The 26,912-nt window shown below is 42.3% G+C and overlaps 1 protein-coding gene across 13 annotated transcripts in view; it reads right to left on the bottom strand.

The window, feature by feature from the left end:
- LOC133563715 (uncharacterized) overlaps positions 1-26,912 on the bottom strand; it is a 390,671-nt gene that overhangs the window by 345,928 nt on the left and 17,831 nt on the right. For 9 of the 13 annotated variants that reach the window (XR_009809088.1, XR_009809089.1, XR_009809090.1 and 6 more), the window contains exon 1: positions 16,848-17,153. The exons of the other annotated variants lie outside the window; for them this stretch is intronic. The gene's annotated coding sequence lies outside the window, so the exon portion shown is untranslated. Of the gene's footprint in view, positions 1-16,847; positions 17,154-26,912 lie in introns of those variants that run through there. 13 annotated transcript variants of the gene reach the window in all.

Genomic DNA, 26,912 nt, shown 5'->3' with positions numbered 1-26,912 from the left:
ACTACTCTTATGCTGGCTATGTGAACAACCGGGCTGAAATAAAGCATGTTCCAGTCCTAAATACCCAGTGTATTATTTCTACAATAACACTTCATGGTGGCAGCGGTGGGATAAAGAGATCACCCACGGAGCAGAACGGGAGGGGGAGTTGTGTGAGGATAATTCTGTCCGAGGATAATTCTGTCGTCCACCGCCTGTGAGGAGCCGAGCTAACTGATGAAACAGTTTTCTAAACTGGACTTTCAATCGAAGCAGGAGGTAATAAAGGAAGATCTCCATCAAAACAGAGAGACTTTTAAAACTGAAGAAAGATAAGGAAGACTTCTCTAAAAAAGTAATTGATGCTTTTGATCAGAAGTGAAGTTAATTATATTTATATAGCGCTTTTTCTCTTGTGACTCAAAGCGCTTTTACATAGTGAAACCCAATATCTAAGTTACTTTTAAACCAGTGTGGGTGGGACTGTGAGCAGGTGGGTAAAGTGCCTTGCCCAAGGACACAACGGCAGTGACTAGGATGGCGGAAGCGGGGATCGAACCTGCAACCCTCAAGTTGCTGGCACAGCCACTCTATCAACCGAGCTAAACCGGAAGGAGCTGTGCATGGACATCATTTATAAGTAAAGGTAAGACCATAACGTTTTTTTTAATTAAATGTGCTTTTCATGATGGTATCCTTACATCACACTCAAATTTTTACCGCATGCCTTTGGTAAGCGCCGGAGTGAGAAGAGGTTTTAAATTAATTAGCGCCCCGGCGGCAATTCAAGGAAATACAGTATTTGGAACAGTGTTAAAGTTGTTTATACGGCCACCCTCAGTGTGACCTGTATGGCTGTTGACCAAGTATGCCTTGCATTCACTTGTGTGTAAAAGCTGCATATATTATGTGACTGGGCCAACACGTTGTTTGCATGGAGGAAAAGTGGACCTGACGACAGGTTGTAGAGCACGCTGAAGGCAGTGCCTTAAAGGCACGCCCCCAATTTTGTTGTCCGGGTGGAAATTGGGAGAAATTCAGGAGAATGGTTGCCCTGGTGCCATGAAGGGTGGAGTCGCCGCTCACTGTGAGGTTTGTTCTCCCAGGAAGCAATCTGACTATTGCGGACAAGGCCTGAAGGTAGGAACATATTTATTTCCCAGAACTCAAAAAGGGGAAACAAAAAAACAGAAAACAACCCGAAGGCAAGCGAGCCTATCGCACGCAGAAACTAAGGACAAACTTAGGACATGAAACTATAAATATGAAACAACTAACCAACGTATGGCAGCATGAATTAAGTAATGACGCCAGGCCGACTGACTGGCAAAGACAGGCTTAAATAATGGTCTACTTGATTAGAGCAGGTGCGTGTCCCGAATACCAGAGGCAGGTGAAACTAATAAGTCGCCATGGTAACCAAACAAACAAGGGAGCGGACGTGACGACAGGTTGTAGAGGACGCCTTTAAGGCACGCCCCCATTATAGTTGTCTGGGTGGAAATCGGGAGAATGGTTGCCCCAGAAGATTTTCGGGAGGGGCACTGAAATTCAGGAGTCTCCTAGAAAAAACGGGAGGGTTGGGGAGTATGTCGATCTCCCGGACATCACCTGGGGTTAACATTCTCCGATTTTCACTCGGACTACAATATTGAGGGTGTGCCGTGATGGCTTTATTTTTAACGTCCTCTACGACATGTCATCGCCCGCCTTGGCACCATGTTATCTGCGTGCCGGCCGGACGCATGCATCGCGCTGCTTCTATCGTCACACGTACGAGATTGCAAAGCATATAGTCACCAGCCATGCAGGTCACACTGAGGGTTGTGATATAAACAACTTTAACACTCTTACTAATATGCTCCACACTGTCAACCCACACCAAACAAGAATGACAAACACAATTCGGGAGAACATCCTCACAGTAACACAACATAACAATTACCCAGAATCCCATGCATCCATGACTATTCCAGGCTATACACCCCCGTTGCCCCCAACCCCGCCCACCTCAAACGACGCACGGGGGTGTAAAGGCTGGAATAGTCATGGATGCATGGGATTCTGGGTAATTGTTATGTCGCGTTTATGTTGTGTTACTGTGAGGATGTTCTCCCGAAATGTGTTTGTCATTCTTGTTTGGTGTGGGTTCACATTGTGGCGCATATTAGGAAGAGTGTTAAAGTTGTTTTTATCACAACCTTCAGTGTAACCTGTGTGGCTGTTGACTATATTCCTTGCAGTCGTGTACGTGTATCTGTATCAGCGGAAGCCACGTTCAAGCTGTTTGTACATGTTATAGAAGACATCAAAGGCAATGGCTTCATAGCACGCCCTTATTATTGTTATCTGGGTGACCATCAGCAGATATTAGCGAGAATGGTTGCGGCTCCCATTATCTTCTTTATCTTGTGAAACGGGTCAAAATGGCTCTTTGAGTGGTGAAGGTTGCCAAACCCTGGACTAAAGAATTAGGTCTTGACAGTTTTAGACCAGGCTTGGGCAATTATTTTGCCTCCGGAGGCCAGATTTAGATGAAAAAAATTTATATTTTTAGGAACACTAATACAAAACCTCACAATAATGTCTGATTGAATGCTAAAAACGTTATGGATAGACCGCCTGAAAAAAATGGAATGGAATTTTTTCTTTTTTTACTGAATGAGACACCCAGAATGTACATGAAAGTAAAGAATGTGGGATTTACAATCTTAACTATGAACGATAAAACACTGAATATTGACATATGAATGTCACACACCCTCAATCAAGCGAAACGCAACAAAAACACTGACTTTTTGCAGTGCACTGCTTAAATCTTAAAACGTATACAGCAGCTGGGTAGTTTTTATTAATATTTTAACTTTATGCGCGGCATTACCGTGCATATAGGGGTGTAACGCTACACAAAAATTTCGGTTCAGTACGTACCTCGGTTTGGAGATCACGGTTCGGTTCATTTTCGGTACAGTAAGAAAACAACAAAATATACATTTTTTGGTTATTTATTTACCAAATTTGTAAACAATGGCATAACATACATAAACACACAGGGTCCATTGCCAGGTTTTATGTGGTCAATATATATAAAACAAAAACTAAATAAGATCAGAATGGATTCTTAACAAAACCTTTCTACATGTGAAGTGCTTTTTTTGATTGATCGAGACTTTTTTTAATACATACAATTGACAATGAAATGGTAACACCCGAATAAGTTTTTCAACTTGTTTAAGTTGGGGTCCACGTTAATCAACATCAACCTGCCTCAATTAGTTATTCAGATGAAATAGAATGACGAAACTTTTTTTGTACATATAAAAAGTGCAACATTAAACAGTCTCAAGTCAACTCAGCCTCCGATGAACTTTTCTTTACCCCCCAGCCTGGTTAACTTGGCAGTAAGAGTATATATGGGCTTATTGTTCTTCCACCATAGAAGTGGGTCAAAATCGAGTTGTTAATGCAATACAGCAACCCCCCGCGACCCCAGACGGGATAAGCGGTAGAAAAAGAAAGGATGGATGGTCTTAAATCTGCTGCAATAAAAACATTTGTTATTGCCTGACTCGCCGATGCTGCTTGAATGCGGTGGTGACGCTTCAAAGGCGTTAGCATGTTTGACGTGTTGGCAGAAGCCTACCCTACTGCTGCTCAACAATGTCAGCAAACCTCTTTTCTCCATTGTTGTAGAGCAGGGGTGTCAAACTCAAATACAGAGTGGGCCAAAATTTAAAACTAAACAAAGCCGCGGGCCGAGGTCGAACAAATTAACCTTTTAATTTTGACCCAAACAAGTTTTTCATTGAATATTGAAGAAGCAAAGCTTATATAACTTTATAGTGACATGCAAAATTGAGTTTCAAATAATAATAACAATAATAATTGAAAAATATCAATGGCATATCAAATCAAATTTAAATAAAAATTGAATGCCTCTTTTGTATTTGCAGCCTTCTGAGGTAAATATCAACATGAACTTTTTCCAGAGGCTAATAATACATTTGAAAATAAAATAATGAATAAATCAACCATTCAGGCCTTTTTACTGCTCAGTTAATGTCGGGGCTCAGGTGGGCGGGGTTAAGGGGGCGGGGTTTGTTGGTAGCGGGGAGGGGGGGTGTATATTGTAGTGGTCCAGAAGAGTTAGTGCTGCAAGGAATTCTGGGTATTTGTTCTGTTGTCTTTTTGTTGTGTTTATGTTGCGTTACGGTGCGGATGTTTTCCCGAAATGTGTTGGTCATTCTTGTTTGGCGTGGGTTCACAATGTGGCGCATATTTGTAACAGTGTTAAAGTTGTTTATATGGCCACCCTCAGTGTGACCTGTATGCTGTTGATCAAGTATGCCTTCAATTTACTTACATGTGTGTAGAAGTACACATATATTACGTGACTGGGCCGGCACGCTGTTTGTGAGGAGGAAAAACAGACTTGACGACAGGTTGTAGGGGGCGCTAAAGGCAGTGCCTCTAAGGCACACCCCCAATATTGTTGCCCGGGTGGAATTCGGGAGAATGGTTGCACCGGGAGATTTTCGGGAAGGGAACTGAAATTCGAGAGTCTCCCGGGAAATCAATGAATGCGGTGTTATAGCGGCACCGATGTATAATACCGGCGGGCCAGCTCTAATGTTAATTTGATATTGGCTCAAGGGCCAAATGAAATTACACGGCGGGCCAGAGTTTGACACCTAAGTTGTATAGCACCGCACAGCCAAAGTGTTCCCAAACGGGAGATGTTAACGAGGCAGGAGGGTCTTCCAGCTCTGGCTTTTACATGTTGTCCTAGCCCGGTCGCTGCTAGCATGCCGTGTGTCGTGCATTGTTTACACAACCTGCGGTGCGCTACCTGATATGTCCGTGTGGAAACTCGTTCGGTACACCTCCGAACCGAACCCTCCATACCGAAACGATTCAATACAAATACACGTACCGTTATGTGCATATATTAAAAATGTGCTTCTTCAGCCCACTCTGAGTTTACGCTGGTGTTCCTTGTACTCGGCCTCGGTTCTGTAAATTATAAAACAATGGTTTGGAACAAAAAAAAAAAAGACAATATGCTATTCAAGCCAATCCCGAATCGTTCTCTGACCTCTTCCTCTGGTAAGGCCTGCTACTCTTCCTCTTTCACATCACGCCCCCCTCCACGCAATGAATAGAACTACACTATTATAGTCTTGGAGCTGATGAGGTCAGGGATTTCTCTGTATACTCCCGACATGTGCAATTAAAGAACCGCAAGTGGAAACACTAATTAATGAAGACAAGAGGAGTGACACGTCCTGCAGCCGTCTTCGTCAATAATTCCCAGCAAATATATCGGGAGGACGTTACAAGTGCCTGAGACATATTCCCTCCCTTCCCCCAAGCAGCCGCTTGCCCGCCCAACCGGAAAACTCATCCCGACAATCGTATTGTTGCGGTGACGCAAGTGTTCACTAAAGTTAACGACAGTTTCAATTATCTCTAGAAAGAAAGGAGAAAAAAAAGGCATGATGACAAACGTTCTCAATCTCAAACCCCTTCTCAGACTGCTCAATGAAAGCAAATGCTCAACAAACTGTGCACTTTGGCAAATATTGATCCTTTCACAATAAAATATGGGTGATTCTAAAAAAAAGTGTGCGATACTTCTTTATTAAAGTCCTACTGAAAGCCACTACTAGCGACCACGCAGTCTGATAGTTTATATATCAATGATGAAATATTAACATTGCAACACATGACAATACGGCCACTTTACTTTACTAAATTGCAATTTTAAATTTCCCGCGGAGTTTCTTGTTGAAAACGTCGCGTATGTGATGTTATCGGTTGGAGAGGACATATTAGCCCAGCAGAATCTTTCATCCTCGCTAAAAGTTGTCTCTTTTCATCGCATAATTACACAGTCATTTGGACTTCTGTGTTGCTGAATCTTTTGCAGTTTGTTCGATTAATAATGGAGACATCAAAGAAGAATGCTGTTGGTGGAAAGCGGTGGATTGCAGCTGTCTTTTGCACCGAGACACAGCCGGTGTTTGTTTGTTGTGAAGCTTTAACACAGAGCGGTCAAGCGAACAAGTTTCTCTACGTCAACCAGCATGTTTTTGGTTGGGAAAATTCCATCCATTTTCTACCGCTTATTCCCTTTTGGGGTCACGGGGGGTGCTGGCGCCTATCGCAGCTACAATCGTGATATATATATATATATATATATATATATATATATATATATATATATCTTACCGGAGACTTCAGTGGATTATGCGTCCTCCTGCAGTAGCTGTCAAAAAAGGCAGCTGTGAGCTTGGCTCCTCGGCTTCTCTCTGAGACTCTGGCGTGTTCACTGCAGCCATACGACTTTGAAGTATGTCTCTACAATCTTACTAAAATACTATTAAAACAATAAGCAGATAAGGGATCTTCCAGAATTATTGTAGTAAGTGTGTCTAATTACATCTGAAACGCTCACACTGCCGCCGCCCGCAGCCGTCGCTTCTTCGGTTGGTAGAGTGGCTGTGCCAGCAACTTGAGGGTTGCAGGTTCGATTCCCGCTTCCGCCATCCTAGTCACTGCTGGTGTGTCCTTGGGCAAGACACTTTACCCACCTGCTCCCAGTGCCACCCACACTGCTTTAAATGTAACTTAGATATTGGGTTTCACTATGTAAAGCGCTTTGAGTCACTAGAGAAAAGCGCTATATAAATATAATTCACTTCACTTCACTTCTAGTCCTTCACTCTCACTTTCCTCATCCACGAATCTTTCATCCTCGCTCAAATTAATGGAGAAATAGTCGCTTTCTCGGTCCGAATTGCTCTTGCTGCTGGTGGCCATGATTATAAACAATGTTCAGATGTGAGGAGCTCCACAACCCGTGACGTCACGCGCACATCGTCTGCTACTTCCGCTACAGGCAAGGCTTTTTTATTAGCGACCAAAAGTTGCCAACTTTATTGTGGATGTTCTCTACTAAATCCTTTCAGCAAAAATATGGCAATATGGCGAAATGATGAAGTATGACACATAGAATGGAGCTGCTATCCCCGTTTAAATAAGAAAATCTCATTTCAGTAGGCCTTTAAGTGGATTTATATTCATGCCGGACCGGAGCAGGAGATGATAGAAAGAGAGGAAAAAAAGGAAGACAGAGGGGGAAATTGTCGGGTCAAGAGGGGGATAAGACAGAGACGACAACAACAATAACAACAGAACAAAATCAGCAAATACAATATGTGCAAATATGATACGTGACAGCAAAGAAGTACAAACCCCGTTTCCATTTGAGTTGGGAAATTATGTTAGATGTAAATATAAACAGAATACAATGATTTGCAAATCCTTTTCAAGCCATATTCAGTTGAATATGCTACAAAGACAACATATTTCATGTTCAAACTCATAAACTTTTTTGTTTTTTTGCAAATAATCATTAACTTTAGAATTTGATGCCAGCAACACGTGACAAAGAAGTTGGGAAAGGTGGCAATAAATACTGATAAAGTTGAGGAATGCTCATCAAACACTTATTTGGAACATCCCACAGGTGTGCAGGCTAATTGGGAACAGGTGGGTGCCATGATTGGCTATAAAAGCAGCTTCCATGAAATGCTAAGTAATTCACAAGAAAGGATGGGGTGAGGGTCACCAATTTGTCAACAAATGTCCGAGCAAATTGTTTAAGGACAACATTTCTCAAGCAGCTATTGCAAGGAATTTAGGGATTTCAACATCTACGGTCCATAATATCATCAAAAGGTTCAGAGAATCTGGAGAAATCACTGAAAGAAAGGACAAGATCACGGGTACAAGCGGCTGAAATGAGTTTCCTCCGCAGGGTGGTGGGTCTCTCCCTTAGAGATAGGGTGAGAAGTTTGGGTCTCTCCCTTAGAGATAGGGTGAGAAGCTCTGCCATCCGGGAGGAACTCAACGTAAAGCCGCTGCTCCTCCACATCGAGAGGAGCCAGATGAGGTGGTTCGGGCATCTGGTCAGGATGCCACCCGAACGCCTCCCTAGGGAGGTGTTTAGGGCACGTCCGACCAGGAGAAGGCGTGGTTAAGATGGGAGGAGTATATTTACATCTACAATTCACCAACTCAAGTATTTCATATATATTTATGTATGAAATACTTGACTTTCAGTGAATTCTAGCGATATATATTTATTGTTATGTATATATATAAATAAAATAAATAAATGCATTTCAGACGGCACCTATCAAATACACAGTAATAAAAACACAGTTCTACTAACTGTACTGTGCTTGCTGGTTACTAAAAAAAAGACAACAACAGTTACCTTTCACTATTTGAGTAACCTTTATTCTGCCATTTATTTTTTTCATTTTGCTCGTCGACGGTGTAATATATTGGCTTGGAGTCAATAACCAGGTGAGGTGATGAAGTTATGTCTCTTTACTGTGGGCTTCAGAACAGACTCCCTCGCTTGCCGTCAGGTGCGCAACACCACCTAAATCGTTGGCCAATCAAAAAGTAACCCCATAATGCTATAGCCAACATTCACCAGGAGATGGCAACAGACAACATAGAATCACTATTACAGGCTATAACTTCCTTGTTCTTCTGCTTTGTCTCCTTGTGTGTGCAGTTTTTTACTCAAATCCGTAGATGTTGTAACGTGATTGGGCAGGCAAGCTGTTTATATAGTGGGAAAGCGGACGTGAAAACAGGCTGTCCCCACTCAGGTCCGCAAGGAGTAGGAGGGGGCGTGGCCTCCAGCGCCGGCTGAATTTCGGGAGATTTTTGGGAGAAAATTTCTTCCGGGAGGTTATCCGGAGAGGCGCTGAATGTAGGGAGTCTCCCGGGAAAATCCGGGAGGGTTGGCAAGTATGGTCTGCTGTAAATAGTAATGTTGTGACACTCAAACAGGACAATAATGCCATCTACTGTCCATGCATATGGTTAGAAAAATAGTGACAGACAATAGAACAAGGATGGACAATTCAACCCTTAACTCAACAATGAGTAGATGAGTGTTATGTGTGTGTATATGTGTAAATAAATTATATATATATGAAATACTTGACTTGGTGAATCTAGCTGTAAATATACTCCTCCCTTCTTAACCACGCCCCCCACCTCCCGAAATCGGAGGTCTCAAGGTTGGCAAGTATGCAAGTGATAAAGGAAATAGTGTCTTAATTTTTTAATAACCGAATACGCGCATTAGCCGTGATCAACACGATGAACGCCGCCACTCTCCATGACACCCGTGACAATCCCGATGCCTGCAACATGGCGTCCGCACGGTAAGTCCAAGGCCGTGCGCATCTTGTCACTCACTGTACGCAGCATGACACAGACATTTTCCATTCTGTCAACGCCAGCACAGTCGCTCCTTCTAAACTCAGCAGCCACTTCATTAAATGACTTCAGACTCTTGGCAGAGTCAGTGGGAAAAGTCTATACTAACTTGTGTGAGATCAACAGCGTGCTCAACAAAGGCCATAGTTGTTTCTCCATGCTGGATGCTGCTACAGGGGGATTCTGGTTCTGATCGGGGTACCCCCTCCGCCGGGTCACGGCCCCTAATGTGCTTCACAAATGGTCCTGCTTCTTCCTCAAGACCTCACATGTATAAATACATTCAGGGACAAATAAACACATGCAGGGTCATGTCAAGTTTTACTGCCCTTTGCTCTACATTACAGGAAAATAACACGGGGATTGAGTATGACTGTAAGAACTTTAATTGAAGCATCCACCTAGGGCTGGGCGATATGGCCATTTCTTAATATTTCAATATTTTTAGGCCACATCGCAATATACGATATACAGTTGGGCAAAAAAGTACAGGGGGACTTTTTTTTTTCTTTTTTTTCTTCTTTGTCATGAAAAAGGGAGGTTTTTGTGGTTGGTGCACTAATTGTAAGTGTATATTGTGTTTTTATGTTGATTTAATAAAAAGAATAATAAAAATACATTTATTTATTTTTTTTTTTTTATAAAAAATTCTTCTGCGGCCCAGTACCAATCGGGCCGCGGCCCGGTGGTTGGGGACCACTGTGCTGGACTCTAGAACGAAGTTCCACAGCCTCTGTAGCAGAACCTCCATGTTCTGTAACAGCTTCTTCCCTCAAGTTGTAAAACTGTTGGGATGGCGTGGCGCAGTGGGAGAGTGGCCGTGCGCAACCCGAGCGTCCCTGGTTCAATTCCCACCTAGTACCAACCTCGTCACGTCCGTTGTGTCCTGAGCAAGACACTTCACCCTTGCTCCTGATGTGTGCTAGTTGGCGCCTTGCATGGCAGCTCCCTCCATCAGTGTGTGAATGTGTGTGTGAATGTGGAAGTAGTGTCAAAGCGCTTTGAGTACCTTGAAGGTAGAAAAGCGCTATACAAGTACAACCCATTTATAATAATCTCAATTCCCCCCAAAAAAGGAAATATAAAGAACATATAAAATACATCCATAAACGTGGATGCTTATGCAAAAGTGCGATATATTTATCTGCATCTTTTATCCTGCACTCCAATGAACTAATGGAAGAAAATGTTGTTCATCTGTACTGTAAAGCTCAAACTGAAATAAAAATAAAAAGGAAGTCTAAGTCTAAAAGTAGGCATAAAAGGCCAACATTGACATATACTTGTATATTACTCTAAAAACCTTTATCCTAATTCTTGTTTTTAATGTCCTGAGTTAGGTTAACACAGAGTTTATAGGTCGGTTGTGGAGTCCCACAAGGATGTGTGTTTGAACCCCAAAAGCGAGCTACATGGCATGGATATTTCTGGGGGGGCTCTGAGGTGGTCTGTGGTTGACTAAACGTGTAGTTTGGGGAATTGATTTGTTGTAATTAGGCCTGTTAGTGCCATGCGGCTGCACAAATAAAGTCATTAATCTTGACATGACAAGGCGTGGGAGGGGAGGCCAATTACCCTCGGGAAAGAAATCAATTCCTGTAACATTGAGAGGTGAAGGGTCCGTCTGAAGGTTAACGTTTACTATCTGCACTTTAAAGAAGAAAAAACAGTCTATTCAATGTCAATTAAATTGTATTTATATAGCACCAAGTCACCACAGAAATGATGTCAAGTAATAGAGTTGGTCTAGAACCGAGCTCCTCATATATTAAAAAGGGCCCCTCAACTGCTGACAACATTGGCACTTTTTTCATTGTTCTTGACCTAAAAATTATGCCTACAAGTAAAAAGCTCTACAAAAAGGACAACAGATTAATTTTAAGCTTGTTTTTTTAGAGTACCCACTTTTTAGCTACAATCTGTGGTCTGGATCATGCTTGTTAGTTTTGAACTATTTTAGTTCCTGCTTGCGCTCCCTTGTTTGTTTAGTTACCATGGCGACTTATTAGTTCCACCTGCTGGTGTTCGGGACACGCACCTGCCCTAATCAAGAAGACCATTGAAGCCTGTCTTTGCCAGTCAGTCGGCCTGGCGTCGTTCATTCATGCTCCTCGTTCCGTGTCTGATTCCACAGTTATGCTAGTTGCTCCATGCCATAGTTTGGTTAGTTGTTTCATGTCTATAGTTCCATGTCCTAAGTTTTTGCCTTAGCTTCTGTGTGCGGAAGGTATGCTTGCCTTTGGGTTGTTTTCTGTTTTTTGTACCCTTTTGAGTTTTCAGAAATAAATATGTTCCTACCTTAACGCCTTGTCCGAAATAGTCCAATAACTTCCTGGGAGAACAAACCTCGCAGTAAGTTGCCACCCACCATGACACCGGGGAAACCAATCTCCCGATTCCCACCCGGACAACAAAATTGGGGGCGTGCCTTAAAGGCACTGCCTTCAGCGTCCTCTACAACCTGTCGTCACGTCCGCTTTTCTTCCATACAAACAGTTTGTTGGCCAAGTCACATAATATATACGGCTTTTACAGACACACATAAGTGAATGCAAGACATACTTGGTCAACAGCCATACAGGTCACACTGAGGGTGGCCGTATAAACAACTTTAACACTGTTACAAATATGCGCCACGCTGTGAACCCACACCAAACAAGAATGACAAACACATTTCGGGAGAACATCCGCACCGTAACACAACAAAAACACAACAGAACAAATACCTGGAACCCCTTGGAGCACTAACTCTTCCGAGACGCTACAATATACACCCCCGCTACCACCAAACCCGCGACAATTAGTGACGTACGTAACAAGGTGCGCTTGTTTTATGTCTCTGTGACAAAGAGAGACAAGAGTGAGAAACGCCTGGAGCTAAAAGCAACTGCGTGAGAACGTATACTCGAATACTCACGATAGTCGTTTGTATATCGTACAGAGACAAACCCGCGATATATCCATCCATCCATCCATTTTCTACCGCTTATTCACCTTTGGGGTGGCGGGGGGCGTTAGTGCCTATCTCAGCTACAATCGGGCAGAAGGCGGCGTACACCCTGGACAAGTCGCCACCTCATGGCAGGGCCCACACAGATAGACTCACATTCACACAGCGCAACATATCGAGTATATTCCATATATCGCTCAGACCTACTTCAAGGCGTTGAAATGCAAGAGCTATTGTCTAGTCACAGTGCTGATGACTAGGCAGAGAACGTTCATCACATGACACTGGAAACTCTTTATGAAGGGAAGTTCACCTTTAATTGAATATGCCACAGAAAACTTATTTAAAAACGCACAAACCTTCAAGCGATTGAGCTTCCTCTGCAATCCACCTCATAACATTAGGATCTTCAGAGCTCAAAATGAAGGAATAAGACCAGGAAACAATATGGCTCAGTACTTTTCTCCATGGGGTTTCACTGCGAGGTTCCTCATACATCCTGAGTTGGCTGAAAAGGGCTCTCTGTCTCTAATTGGCACCTTTTCCTTTTTATTTTATTTTATCAGTGCTTATTTCCCTCTCTGCTGTGCTGTCCCCTCGTACAAACACACACCTATAGGCACACATTCCCCGTCTAATCCACATCCAGCCTCCCTGAAAACACTCCGGCTTGGTTTTCTTCTAGTGTAAACTTCCACGTTAGGGTCAGATGTCGGGGTCACAGGGGCCACGTAGACTTGACTTCAAAGAGAAGTCGGTCCAAGCGGAGAACTTGGGAGTTAGTCAAGTTTCAGCTTCGACCGTCCACAGTATGGCTTTGTTAGGGCTGTCTATGAACGTACTAAAGCCACATTCACAGGTTATTATTGATGTTTCTTTAGTTCTTACTTTCCAAAGACTGTGCAAGTTAATAAAATACATTGAAATACGAAGTAAACTGTGTTAGAGAACCCGCTAGTCCAGGGGTCTCAAACTCAATTGACCTGGGGGCCACTGGATGCAGAAACTGGGTGAAGCTGGGCCGCAAGAAAAGATTTCGTAAAAAACCTAACATGCACTTTTTAATGAATTCACCTATGAATGGCGGAGGGTTGGCAAAGCTAGGGCGGGAAAGTCAACCCTCACCATTTTTCCGGGAGACTCCTGGATTTCAGTGCACCTCCCGACAATCTACCGGTGCAACCATTCTCCCCAATTTGTCCCAATTTTCACCCGGCCGACATTATTAAGGACTGCCGTGACTGCACTGCCTTTAACGTCCTCTACAACAGTGGTTCTCAACCTTTTTTCAGTGATGTACCCCCTCTGAACATTTTTTTTAATTCAAGTACCCCCTAATCAGAGCAAAGCATTTTGGTTGGGAAGAAAATAAATGAAGTAAAATACAGCACTATGTCATCAGTTTCTGATTTATTAATTTGTATAAATGTGCAAAAAATTGCTCATTTGTAGTGGTCTTTCTTCAACTATTTGGAAAAAATAACTAAAAAACTTGTTGAAAAATAAACAAGTAATTCAATTATAAATATAGATTTCTCCACATAGAAGTAATCATCAACTTAAAGTGTCTTCTTTGGGGATTGTAATAGAGATCCATCTGGATTCATCAACTTACTTCTAAACATTTCTGCACAAAAAAAGAAATCTTTAACATCAAAATTTATGGAACATGTCCACAAAAAATCTAGCTGTCAACAATGAATATTGCATTGTTGTATTTCTTTTCACACTTTATGAACTTGCATTCATATTTTGTTGAAGTATTATCCAATTATCCAATAAATATACTTAAGTATTTATGACTGACCGATCCGTTAGGCAAACTCTCAATTTACCGGTCGATCTACGTTCCCATCCTCACCTATGGTCATGAACTTTGGGTCATGACCGAAAGGATAAGATCACGGGTACAAGCGGCCCAAATGAGTTTTCTCACCCTTTCTCTCCCTTAGAGATAGGGTGAGAAGCTCTGCCATCCGGGAGGAACTCAAAGTAAAGCCGCTGCTCCTCCACATGGAGAGGAGCCAGATGAGGTGGTTCGGGCATCTGGTCAGGATGCCACCCGAACGCCTCCCTAGGGAGGTGTTTAGGGCACGTCCAACCGGTAGGAGGCCACAGGGAAGACCCAGGACACGTTGGGAAGACTATGTCTCCCGGCTGGCCTGGGAACGACTTGGGATCCCCCAGGAAGAGCTAGACGAAGTGGCTGGGGAGAGGGAAGTCTGGGCTTCCCTGCTTAGGCTGCTGCCCCCGCGACCCGACCTCGGATAAGCGGACGAAGATGGATGGATGCTATTTTTTACAATGTTTTTGATAAATCTCCCTTAACCTTTGGGATACCTTCACATAGCGTACCATGTATAAGAGAACTAGTGCTCTAGAACTCGTCATTGCGCACATAACACAACTAAAGTAACAACTCTAAATCATGTTGTGCGAGACTTGTGCAGAACAATGTTGGTGGCTGCAAGACGTACTTACACAACAGCCATACAGGTCACACTGAGGGTGGTCGTACAAACAACTTTAACACTGTTACAAATATGCGCAACACTTTGAACCCACACCAAACAAGAATGACAAACACATTTTGGGAGAACATCCGCACCCTAACACAACTTAAACACCAGAAAACAAATACCCAGAACACCTTACAGCCCAAACTCTCCCGGGCTACAATATACACAACCTCATCTGATGCAAGTAGGGAGGGTGGGGGCGTGGGGGGTTGGTGGTAGCGTGGGTGTGTGCATTGTAGCTCGGAGGAGTAATGGCTGCATGGGTTTCTGGGTATTTGTTATGTTGAGTTTATGTTGTATTACGGTGCGGATGTTCTCCTGAGATGTGTTTGTCATTCTTGTTTGGTGTGGGTTCACAGTCTGGCACATATTTGTAACAGTTTTAAAGTTTTTTTTACGGGCCCCCTCAGTGTGACCTGTGCAGCTGTTGACCAAATATGTCTTGCAACATCACACGTGTGTACTGCTCAGCCAAATGTAACAATCAGATAGGCTTGCACGCTGTCTGTACAGGATTTCAGAGGGCGTTAAGAACAGTGTCAGTGCGGCACCCCCTGAGTATTGATTGGGTAAAAATCAGCAAGGATTACCAGAGAATGTATACCCTGATATTAAGAGGACTCCCGTGATAATTTGGAACTTTGGGAAGTATGACGCTGTCAAGTTCCGTTCATATTAAACTCGCGGGCCGCACATACGTTAAATTGTCATATCAAAGTGCGGGCCGCAAAATAATGTCTCGCGGGCCGCAATTGGCCCGCATGTTTGATACCCCTGCGCTAGTCACTAAATATTGCATGAATATAGCTGTGGAGTGCGTCAGAAACGGAGGCAAAAGTGCGCCAAATTATTAAAATATGTAATACTTTGACAAAATAATAGCATTTTTATTGTAAGATTATGAGTTTGAGTAGGGCTGGGAGATATGACCTTTTTTAATATCTCGATATTTTTAGACCATACTGCAATACATGATATATATGTGGATATTTTGCCTTAGCCTTGAATGAACACTTGATGCATATAATGACAGCAGTATGATGATTCTATGTGTCTACATTCAAACATTCTTCTTCAGACTGCATTCATATTATTTATTAAACAGTGGCACAAACATTCATGTCATTTCCAAAACAGAAAGTGCAAAATTGTCAGAGACATTTTAAAACAAGCTATGAGTGCACTTTTGTGCATGATGTCACTAAGATGACATATCAAAACAATTAAAGTGCACTTTTTGTACAGAACGCGACTACAATAGTTTAAAACAAATAAAGTGCACTTTTGTGCATGATGTCACACAAGATATTTCAATAAGTGCCACATAAAAATGAGCTGCATGGGTAGGGGTCACCAACGTGGTGCCAGAATAATTATTTTGAATTTTAATCATAGTAACTTTGAAGAAATATTTCACAAATATTATTTGTCGAAAAAACAGAAGCTAAAATGAAGAATTAAATTAAAAATGTATTTATTATTCTTTACAATAAAAAAAAAATACTTCAACATTGATTTAAATTGTCAGGAAAGAAGAGAAAGGAATTTAAAAGGTAAACGTGTATATGTGTTTAAAAATCCTAAAATCATTTTTAAGGTTGTATTTTATCTCTAAAATTGTCCTTCTGAAAGTTATAAGAAGCAAAGTAAAAAAAAAGTAATGAATGTATTTAAACAAATGAAGACCAAGTCTTTAAAATATTTTCTGGGATTTTCAAATTCTATTTGAGTTTTGTCTCTCTTAGAATTAAAAATGTCGAGCAAAGCGAGACCAGCTTGCTAGTAAATAAATACCATTTAAAAAATAGAGGCAGCTCACTGGTAAGTGCTGCTATTTGAGCTATTTTTAGAACAGGCCAGCGGGCGACTCATCTGGTCCTTACGGACGACCTGGTGCCCGCGGGCACCACGTTGGTGACCCCTGTTCTATAGTCTCTTAAAAAGGTATGACAGGAAACTCGAGCACTGTCTCAGGCAAGCACATTCATACTTTTTTGTCCAGTTACTGTTCAAATATTTTCACAATTTGATTTGTTTTAGGGTGGATAATGACATTTTGTGTCTTAAAAGAGTAATATTCTTCAACTCACCACGCCGTCGCTTCTATCGACCTTTGCAGGCTTTCCAGGTTCACAACCAAGGGCCGTGGGCAGAGCCAGGACAGGTGGAGCACTTTCATACGTACTTCTAACTACAACTTAAGTCTCTCCAAAAATAGCTTTCTTTGCAGAAAAAAAAGGGTTTTCTTTCCAAAGTTAACAAAAACAAGTTTAACGACATATAAAGCTATAAAAACTAAACTCAAGGGTTGGGTAAGCAGCGCTCAAAAAATGTTGTCACCACCAGTCTCTCCACCCGACGTTTGTCCAATCAGTTTCACCTGTGCACACCTAGATGCTTTCCTCACAGGTGCTGGAAATGACACACAATGTATGTGACTTTCTAATACAAAAAAATAAATTATTTTACTTAATATATGCAGTACCAAAGAAGTATGAATAAAAACAAAAATTGGCTACAAAAAACATAATGACCAACACCAAAATGCAGCAGCGCACTAGGCCCAAGTATCCATCAAACACCACCACAATGACCAACACCAAAATGCAGCAGCGCACTAGGCCCAAGTATCCATCAAACGCCACCACAATGACCAACACCAAAATGCAGCCACGCAGTAAGCCCAAGTATCCATCAAACACCACCACAATGACCAACACCAAAATGCAGCAGCGCACTAGGCCCAAGTATCCATCAAACACCACCACAATGACCAACACCAAAATGCAGCAGCGCACTAGGCCCAAGTATCCATCAAACACCACCACAAGCACATACTTGTTGGTCACAAAAACATTCATGAAGTTTGGTTCTTTTATGAAGTTATTATAGGTCTAGTGAAAATGTGACCAAATCGGCTGGGTCAAAAGTATACATACAGCAAAGTTAATATATAATATATAACAAAAATTGAGCTGTTTGGCCACAATACCCAGCAATATGTTTGGAGAACAAAAGGTGAGGCCTTTTAATCCAAGGAACACCATACCTACCGTCAAGCATGGTGGTGGTAGTATTACGCTCTGGGCCTGTTTTGCTGCCAATGGAACTGGTACTTTACAGAGAGTAAATGGGACAATGAAAAAGGAGGATTACCTCCAAATTTTTCAGGACAACCTAAAATCCTCAGTCTGAGGTTGGGTCTTGGGCGCAGTTGGGTGTTCCAACAGGACAATGACCCCAAACTGGGGGTGTAACGGTACACAAACATTTCGGTTCGGTACGTACCTCGGTTTAGAGGTCACGGTTCGGTTAATTTTCGGTACAGTAAGAAAACAACAAAATATACATATTTTTTTGGTTATTAATTTACCAAATTTGTAAACAATGGCTTGATCCTTTAAACATTGGGAACACTATAATAATTCTGCCCACGTTAATCCACATTAAACTGCCTCAAGTTGTTGCTTGGATGAAATAAACTGACACAACTTTTATTCTACATATAAAAAGTGCAACATTAAACAGTTTCAAGTCAACTCATCATGCTTCATTTATTACAGCATTGGGGAAGCCTGTAGTTGATTGTTTATTATGTAAATGTTATTTTTGTATCAACATGTGATAGAAGGGACCCTGCCATTCAAAACTAAGCTACTAATGATTAATGTAATTATAGCTGAAAAATAGTACAATAGCAATAGGAGAGACTATTCATCCCTGAACACCATGGAGTTCATGTAGGCTTTATGATGCACTTACATTATTATATACACTATGACTCCTTCATTTAACATCATGTCCTTTTTTGCTGCTTCAACAAACCTCAATCAACACTGTCCGTAACACACACACACACGCACACGCACATTTGGCAAAATGAGCTAACGTTACGCTAAAAGCTAACTAGTCTTCACCTAAAGCCAAGACTGCGAGTGAGCTGAGCTGCAGTTTGGTTCTCGAAGGTCAGCAGGCTCATAGTGATGTTGAGAAAGTAGTTGACTTGGAAGTGTTTGGTATAACTTGGGGAGAGTCCGTTGCTCCCCTGCTAAACGCCTATCTGCTCGACGCTGAAGCGCTGACTAAACGCGCTCTGAATACGCACTGATGATTGGCTTGTTACCGCTACGGTTTTAACCAATCAGATGGTTGTGTGGGAGGGACAAAGCTGGGTGCTGTGTACTGACAGACAGAGGCAGAACAGAGCGGAGCAGCTTGATAAGACTTTAGCACAGGCGGCTACTTCATATGTTCGTGTGGTACTCCTCCGCACCGAACCGGAACCCTCGTACCGAAACGGTTCAGTACAAATACACGTACCATTTGCTGATATCAGGCCACTAAAGATATCAGTATTGGGTCGGGACACCCATGCATTTTAGTACCTAGTCTAAAATATGACAACCTTCTGTTTAGTGTTGTATATCGTATACATAAATAAATGATAAATGGGTTGTACTTGTATAGCACTTTTCTACCTTCAAGGTACTCAAAGCACTTTGACACTACTTCCACATTCACACACACATTCACACACTGATGGAGGGAGCTGCCATGCAAGGCGCCAACCAGCACCCATCAGGAGCAAGGGTGAAGTGTCTTGCTCAGGACACAACGGACGTGACGAGGTTGGTACTAGGTGGGAATTGAACCTCGGGTTGCGCACGGCCACTCTACCACCGCGCCACGCCGGCCCTATACATAAATATATACACGAACTCCATGGTGTTTAGGGATGAATAGTCTCTCCTATTGCTATTGTACTATTTTTCAGCTATAATTACATTAATCATTAGTAGCTTAGTTTTGAATGGCAGGGTCCCTGCTATACATAAATAATAACAACATCCATTCCGTGCGTTGCATGGTGGGGCCCCTCAGTACATCACTGACTTGCAACGCCCCTACTCTTCAGGGCACAGCCTCTGGTCTTCAGGCCAGGGTCTTTCACCTATTTGGGTTAAAAATATTTTTTGCAAACCAGTTATTATAGTCTACAAATGATGTGTTGTTGTTGAGTGTTGGTGCTGTCTAGAGCTCGGCAGAGTAAGCGTGTAATACTCTTCCATATCAGTAGGTGGCAGCCGGTAGCTAATTGCTTTGTAGATGTGGGAAACAGCGGGAGGCAGTGTGCAGGTAAAAAGGTGTCTGATACTTAAACCAAAAATAAACAAAAGGCGCGTGCCCCTTGGAAAAGTCATTGAAGCTTAGGGAAGGCTTTGCAGAACAAAACTATAAATGAACTGGCTACAAAGTAAACAAAAAGAGAATGCTGGACGACAGCAAAGACTTACTGTGGAGCAAAGCCGATGTATATTTGAACATGACACGACAATCAACAATGGCCCCACAAAGACGGATAAAAACAACTGAAATAGTCTTGATTTCTAAAACAAAATACATGCGGGAATTATCCCTCAAAGGAACACCAAAATAAGAGAAAAAGCCACCAAAATATGAGCGCAAGACAAGAACCAAAAGACTACACACAGGAAAACAGCAACAAAGTCCAAATAAGTCAGGGTGTGATGTGACAGGTGGTGACAGTACACCTACTTTGAGACAAGAGCTATAGTCATGCATGCTTGGATATGCTTTAAAGTTATACCCGACAACAACTTTTTACTGTCAACAGTTTCGTTTTTGAATCATTTCTGCTGGCAGTGTGCCTCTGCATTTTTTCAACGCGAAAAATGTACCCAGGCTCCAAAAAAGTTGAAAAAAACTATTCTAAAGATCCCCAAAACTTGTTTAAAAACCCGTGAAGACCTGGCATTCCAGGCTTTAGCTCCCAGACTCTGGAACAACTTGCACCAGTCCCTCCGTGATCTTGAGTGTGTTCAAACGTCAAAGAAACATTTGAAAACTTCTCTTTTTAGTTAAGATTTTAGTTAATGCACCTTTTAACTATCTTTTTTAATCACCTTTGCATTCTTTTTATGATGTTGCCTTTGTTTTAAATTGAATTGTTGTTTTACTTCACCTGTTCAGCGCTTTGTGATTTTATCTGTGAAAAGTGCTTTAAATACAAAGTACTCACTTTACTTACTAGGAAGAAAGCAACTAAAATGGAATAAATATGCAATTTGTAGCCTCATAATGTCCTGCTCTAGGTTTGCATCACATGTTAAAACTGTTAGTTAGTATCTATTAGCCAGTCTTTTCTGCCATCTAGCGGTTAAAAAGGAAGACTGCAGCTTGTGCCAAACAGCTTCACATTTGCAATCTCCTATCAACGTTATTTATTTCAATTTATTTCAGTATAATATGCTTCCATTTTTATCCTGAATAGGACAATGAGTGGACAAAAGATGGATTTGAGTGGTCTTCTGGTGCAAAAGTCAGAACTATGTATTTATTTTGTTTATTTTGGCAACACTAAATGGTCCCTAGTGTGTGAATGTTGTCTGTCTATCTGTGTTGGCCCTGCGATGAGGTGGAGACTTGTCCGGGGTGTACGCCGCCTTCCGCCCGATTGTAGCTGAGATGGGCACCAGCGCCCCCAGCAACCCCAAAGAAAATAAACGGTAGAAAATGGATGGATGCATTGTTCCTTCTATTTACATGTCAAATTTAAGAGTGTTTGGAATGGCGTGGCAAGGTTGGGATAGTGGCTGTGCCAGTAAACTGAGGGGTCCTGGTTCAATCCCCACCTTCTACCAACCTTGTCACGTCCAAGGTTTTACTACTTACGTATAAAATACTACACGGTCTAGCTCCAGCCTATCTTGCCGATTGTATTGACTCCGGCTTATTAGTAATTCTCAAAGCCCAAAAAAAGTCTGCGGGCTATAGAGCGTTTTCATTTCGGGCTCCAGTACTCTGGAATGCCCTCCCGGTAACAGTTCGAGATGCCACCTCAGTAGAAGCATTTAAGTCTCACCTTAAAACTCATTTGTATACTCTAGCCTTCAAATAGACTCCCTTTTTAGACCAGTTGATCTGCCGTTTCTTTTCTTTTTCTGCCCTTGCCCACTCTCCCTTGTGGAGGGGGTCCGGTCCGATCGGGTGGCCATGTACTGCTTGCCTGTGTATCGGCTTGGGGCATCTCTGCGCTGCTGATCCGCCTCCGCTTGGGATGGTTTCCTGTGGACGGGACTCTCGCTGCTGTGTTGGATCTGCTTTGGACTGGACTCTCGCGACTGTGTTGGATCCATTATGGATTGAACTTTCACAGTATCATGTTAGACCCGCTCCACATCCATTGCTTTCCTCCTCTCCAAGGTTCTCATAGTCATTATTGTCACCGACGTCCCACTGGGTGTGAGTTTTCCTTGCCCGAGGATGTGGTAGTGGTTTGTGCAGCCCTTTGAGACACTAGTGATTTAGGGCTATACAAGTAAACATTGATTGATTAATTGACTTCACCCTTGCCTGGACTTTCACAATATTATGCTAGACCCACTCAACATCATTGCATTCGGACTCACTACACCTCAGGTGTAGTGAAATGTGTCCTCTGCATTTGACCCATCCCCTTGTTCACCCCCTGGGAGGTGAGGGGAGCAGTGAGCAGCAGTGGTGCAGCGCCCGGGAATCATTTTTGGTGATTTAACCCCCAATTCCAAGCCTTGATGCTGAGTGCCAAGCAGGGAGGTAATGGCTCCCATTTTTACAGTCTTTGGTATGACTCGGCCGGGGTTTCAACTCACAACCTACCGATCTCAGGGCGGACACTCTAACCACTAGACCACTGAGTTGGCGCCACTTAACCCACATAACACTCCTTTGTAAAGTTGTGCAAATGTTTCTGGCGTTTCAGCATCTTTCCACACGGACTTAATCCCAGATTTTTGACCTTTCCATTATCATTCCATTCACTTTGAGTCCCATGTTTACAAACGCTTCCCTCCTCGATGGCTGCATATCCGGCGACCAAACTATTTATAGCTTTCCGTCCATCGGCTTCAAGCATGCATTAAATTGATCGTTCAGGAGACACAAACCGTTGAACTTTAACCTACACATCTCATGCAAGTCATTTGTCTTTGCTGTGGGCTTTTGTTACATTTTCTCCACTGCTATGCTAACTAAGATGTCAACACTGAACTGCACGTGCAAAGCAATAGCTGCAGCTGTTCCATCAATTCTGAGCCGTTGTGTAGGTATGTTATAGCGTCCGCAAAAATCTAAACATTTATGAAGTTTATGCATGTTTTAAATAAAAGTAACATCAATAGATCTTTAAGACCTTAAAAAAAAAAAAATAACAATATTAATCAATCCAACAAAACAGTACACACCAATACCATAATAATGCAATTCCAATTCCAAAACTAAACCCGATCCATTAATAGTCAGAACTGCAATAAACAGAGCAATTGAGAGGACACACAAACATGACACAAAACAATCTAAAAGCAGTCAAACAGAAATTAGTTTTATCAACAACAGTATCAATATTAGTAACAATTTCAACATAGCAGTGATTAAAAATCCATCATTGAGATTATCATTACACACATTTATAACAAATAAAAACGTTTTTTTTTATAATTAACAATATTGTCACAGTGGCATCTCATAAGCTGGACAACACACTGTGTCCAATGTTTTCCACAAAGATAAAATAAGTCATATTTTTGGTTCATTTAATAGTTAAAACAAACTTAAATAATGGATCCCATATTCCAACATATGACTAATTATTATCTAACCTAATGCAGTTTTTTCGACTGATATGATCTCCATAGCTTGTGTATACTGGACCAGACCAAGACCTTTCGAAATCGTATTTAAGACATTTTATGACATTTTAGGAGTTTTACACATTTTAAGGCCTTAAATTGAAAATTGTTGGATTTAAGTCTTTTTTTTTAGACTTTTTAAAGTCCCGCAGATACTGTATTTAGTACTGTACATGGCAACTGGAAACTTTTGTTACGGCGCGCGCGCAGTCTGCTTCTCCCTCCTTTGAGAGAGCACCTAGAGGCGCCGCTGTGAGCTCCACAGGACACGCCCCCGCGCTTTCCGCGCAGACCACGCCCACGGGTCGCCGCATTCGGAGGCAATCAACAATCAGCGCACCTGGGACTGATGACAGGAAGCTGAACAAAGGACCAGTGGACCCAAGGAACCTGGTGGGAACTTAGTTTCTAAATGGTGTACCGTAAGCCAACACAAACTTTATGCTCTCTCTTGCTCTATCCATGTTTCTTCCCCTTGCTTGATTTGTTTCATGTCTTCTCCCTTGTGTCCCGCAGTGATTTCCTTCCGTTTCCTTGGTTTCGACCTGTGCGTCTCACTCCCTTGGACTTCCCCCCTTAAATCTCGACTGCCTTCCCGGATCTCGACTCCCTCGCATGGACACAGACTCTGACGCTCCTCTCTTGCCCCTGCATCTTTCGCCTGCTTACGGACATCCTTTTTGCCTCGCCCTCTTAGACTTTCAGTTTGGAACAACACTTGCTGGTAACACTCAACAGATAACTGCTTCACATATTTTCACACCACACAAACTCTTGAATAAAATCACACTCCATTTTATAGTTTACTAGGTATATTGTTCATTATTTATTATATTATATTGCAAATATATATAATTAATACATAGAGCAATATTGCCCCCTGGTGTCTGTGTTGTCAACTCAATCGAGCCACACATAAAAACTTTGCCATTATTTCAATTAATTACTTGCATTTGGTTGAGTTTTCTTGCCCTAACGTGGGATCTGAGTCGAGGATGTCTTTGTGGCTTAGGCAGCCCTTTGAGACATTTATGATTAAGGGATATTTTTAAGTAAACTTTGATTGATTGATTCTGATTTATTTATTTTTGGGGGCATTCTTGTAACTGTACATATCTGGAAAACACTTTAAATTGCCTCGCCTACAAATTGTGCTTCAAAAATAAACTTGCCTAAATATATATGAACTTACTATTACATGTGTTAACTATCGCCAGCAACTTTATCAAGTGTAATCAAGTTTATCGCCTTGTTTTTTTAAATGTCAATCCGTTAATTTCAGCTATTCGTTGAAACTTTTATTAGTAGATTTCACAGTAGAGTACATATTCCGTACAATTGATCACTAAATGGTAACACCACAATAAGTTTTTTAACTTGTGTAAGTCGGGTCCACGTTAATCAATTCATAGTAAAAAAAATTAAAAAAAGGATATTTAGTAAATACATCTACATTATACAACATATGATTAGCATTTAATAGGAATTAAATGTGTATTTAATTAAATGAAATGCAAAGAGGTTTTACATTAATTATCAAAGCTAACTGTAAGTATCAACAAGCATTATGTTGCATCTGCATGACGTCACAAAGACAAAACAAGACCTTGCTGCATGACTACTTTCTGCCGCTAGATGTCAGCGTTGTCCCGTGTTTGGAAAAAAAAGAACCATACCACTTTTAAAACACTTTAGAAAAAAAACATATTTACCATAAAATTATAGTCTTTAATTAACTATAAAAATGTTTGAGGCAGCAATTATTCAAAAAAAAAACTGTGACCAAACCCTATTTAAAATTGGAATACGGTTTATGTATTGCCTGCGATGAGGTGGCGACTTGTCCAGGGTGTACCCCGCCTTCCGCCCGATTGTAGCTGAGATAGGCGCCAGCACCCCCGCGACCCCAAAAGGGAATAAGCGGTAGGAAATGGATGGATGGGTTTATGTATTGTCCTGTTGTTGTGGACCACAATTTGCCTTGAGGACAAAAAAAATAAACAACTTTGTAAATTTCAGCAAAAAATATGAGTTGTCTTTGAAAGCAAGACAAAATATCTGTGATGGCCATTTGGGCCATCACAGATATTTTGGTCCATCCATCCATCTTCTTTCGCTTACCCGAGGTCGGGTCGCAGGGGCAGCAGCCTAAGCAGGGAAGCCAGACTTCCCTCTCCCCAGCCACTTCCTCCAGCTCTTCCCGGGAAATCCCGAAGCGTTCCCAGGTATGCCCAACATGTCCTGGGTCTTCCCCGTGGCCTCCTGCCGGTCGGGCGTGCTCTAAACACCTCATCTGGCTCCTCTCGATGTGGAGGAGCAGCGGCTTTACTTTGAGTTCCTCCCGGATGGCAGAGCTTCTTACCCTATCTCTAAGGGAGAGACCCGCCACCCGGTGGCACATGTACCCGTGATCTTGTCCTTTCGGTCATGACCCAAAGCTCATGACCATAGGTGAGGATGGGAACGTAGATCGACCGGTAAATTGAGAGCTTTGCCTTCCGGCTCAGCTCCTTCTCCACCACAACGGATCGATACAGCGTCCACATAACTGAAGTCGCCGCACCGATCCGCCTGTCGATCTCACAGTCCAGTTTTCCCTCACTCGTGAACAAGACTCCTAGGTACTTGAACTCCTCCACTTGGGGCAGGGTCTCCTCCCCAACCCGGAGATGGCACTCCACCCTTTTCCGGGCGAGAACCATGGATTCGGACTTGAAGGTGCTGATTCTCATTCCGGTCGCTTCACACTCGGCTGCGAACCGATCCAGTGAGAGCTGAAGATCCCGGTCAGATGAAGCCATCAGGACCACATCATCTGCAAAAAGCAGAGACCTAATCCTGCGGTCACCAAACCGGATCCCCTCAACGCCTTGACTGCATCTGGACATTTTTTCCATAAAAGTTATGAACAGAATGGGTGACAAAGGACAGCCTTGGCGGCGTCCAACCCTTACTGGAAACGGGTCTGACTTACTGCCGGCATTGTGGATAAAGCTCTGACACTGATCATACAGGGAGTGGACTATGTTCTGACACTGATCATACAGGGAGTGGACCGCCACAATCAGACAGTCCGATACCCCGTACTCTGTGTGCACTCCCCACAGGACTTCCCGAGGGACACGGTCGAAAGCCTTCTCCAAGTCCACAAAGCACATGTAGACTGGTTGGGCAAACTCCCATGCACCCTCAAAGACCCTGCCAAGAGTATAGACCTGGTCCACAGTTCCACGATCAATATTCAGGTCACGAGATGTAAATAGATGGTTGTTTGCGGTTTTGGATAGTTATTTCGAGGGTTTCGTGGGCAAAATAGAGAGCCCCCTTTGAGTCATTTTTAGCTGGCTTTTTATGTATTTATTTATTTACTATTTAGAATGCAGAAAAAAAGAAAAAAAAATGTGTACATGCTTTACATATGGATTGTAAATGATAGACAGCACATCCCTGTCTAAATGTTGCGTATTT

This window comes from Nerophis ophidion, linkage group LG12, assembly GCF_033978795.1.
Source record: "Nerophis ophidion isolate RoL-2023_Sa linkage group LG12, RoL_Noph_v1.0, whole genome shotgun sequence".
Lineage (NCBI taxonomy): Eukaryota > Metazoa > Chordata > Actinopteri > Syngnathiformes > Syngnathidae > Nerophis > Nerophis ophidion.
This window is presented reverse-complemented; position numbering and strand designations above follow the sequence as displayed.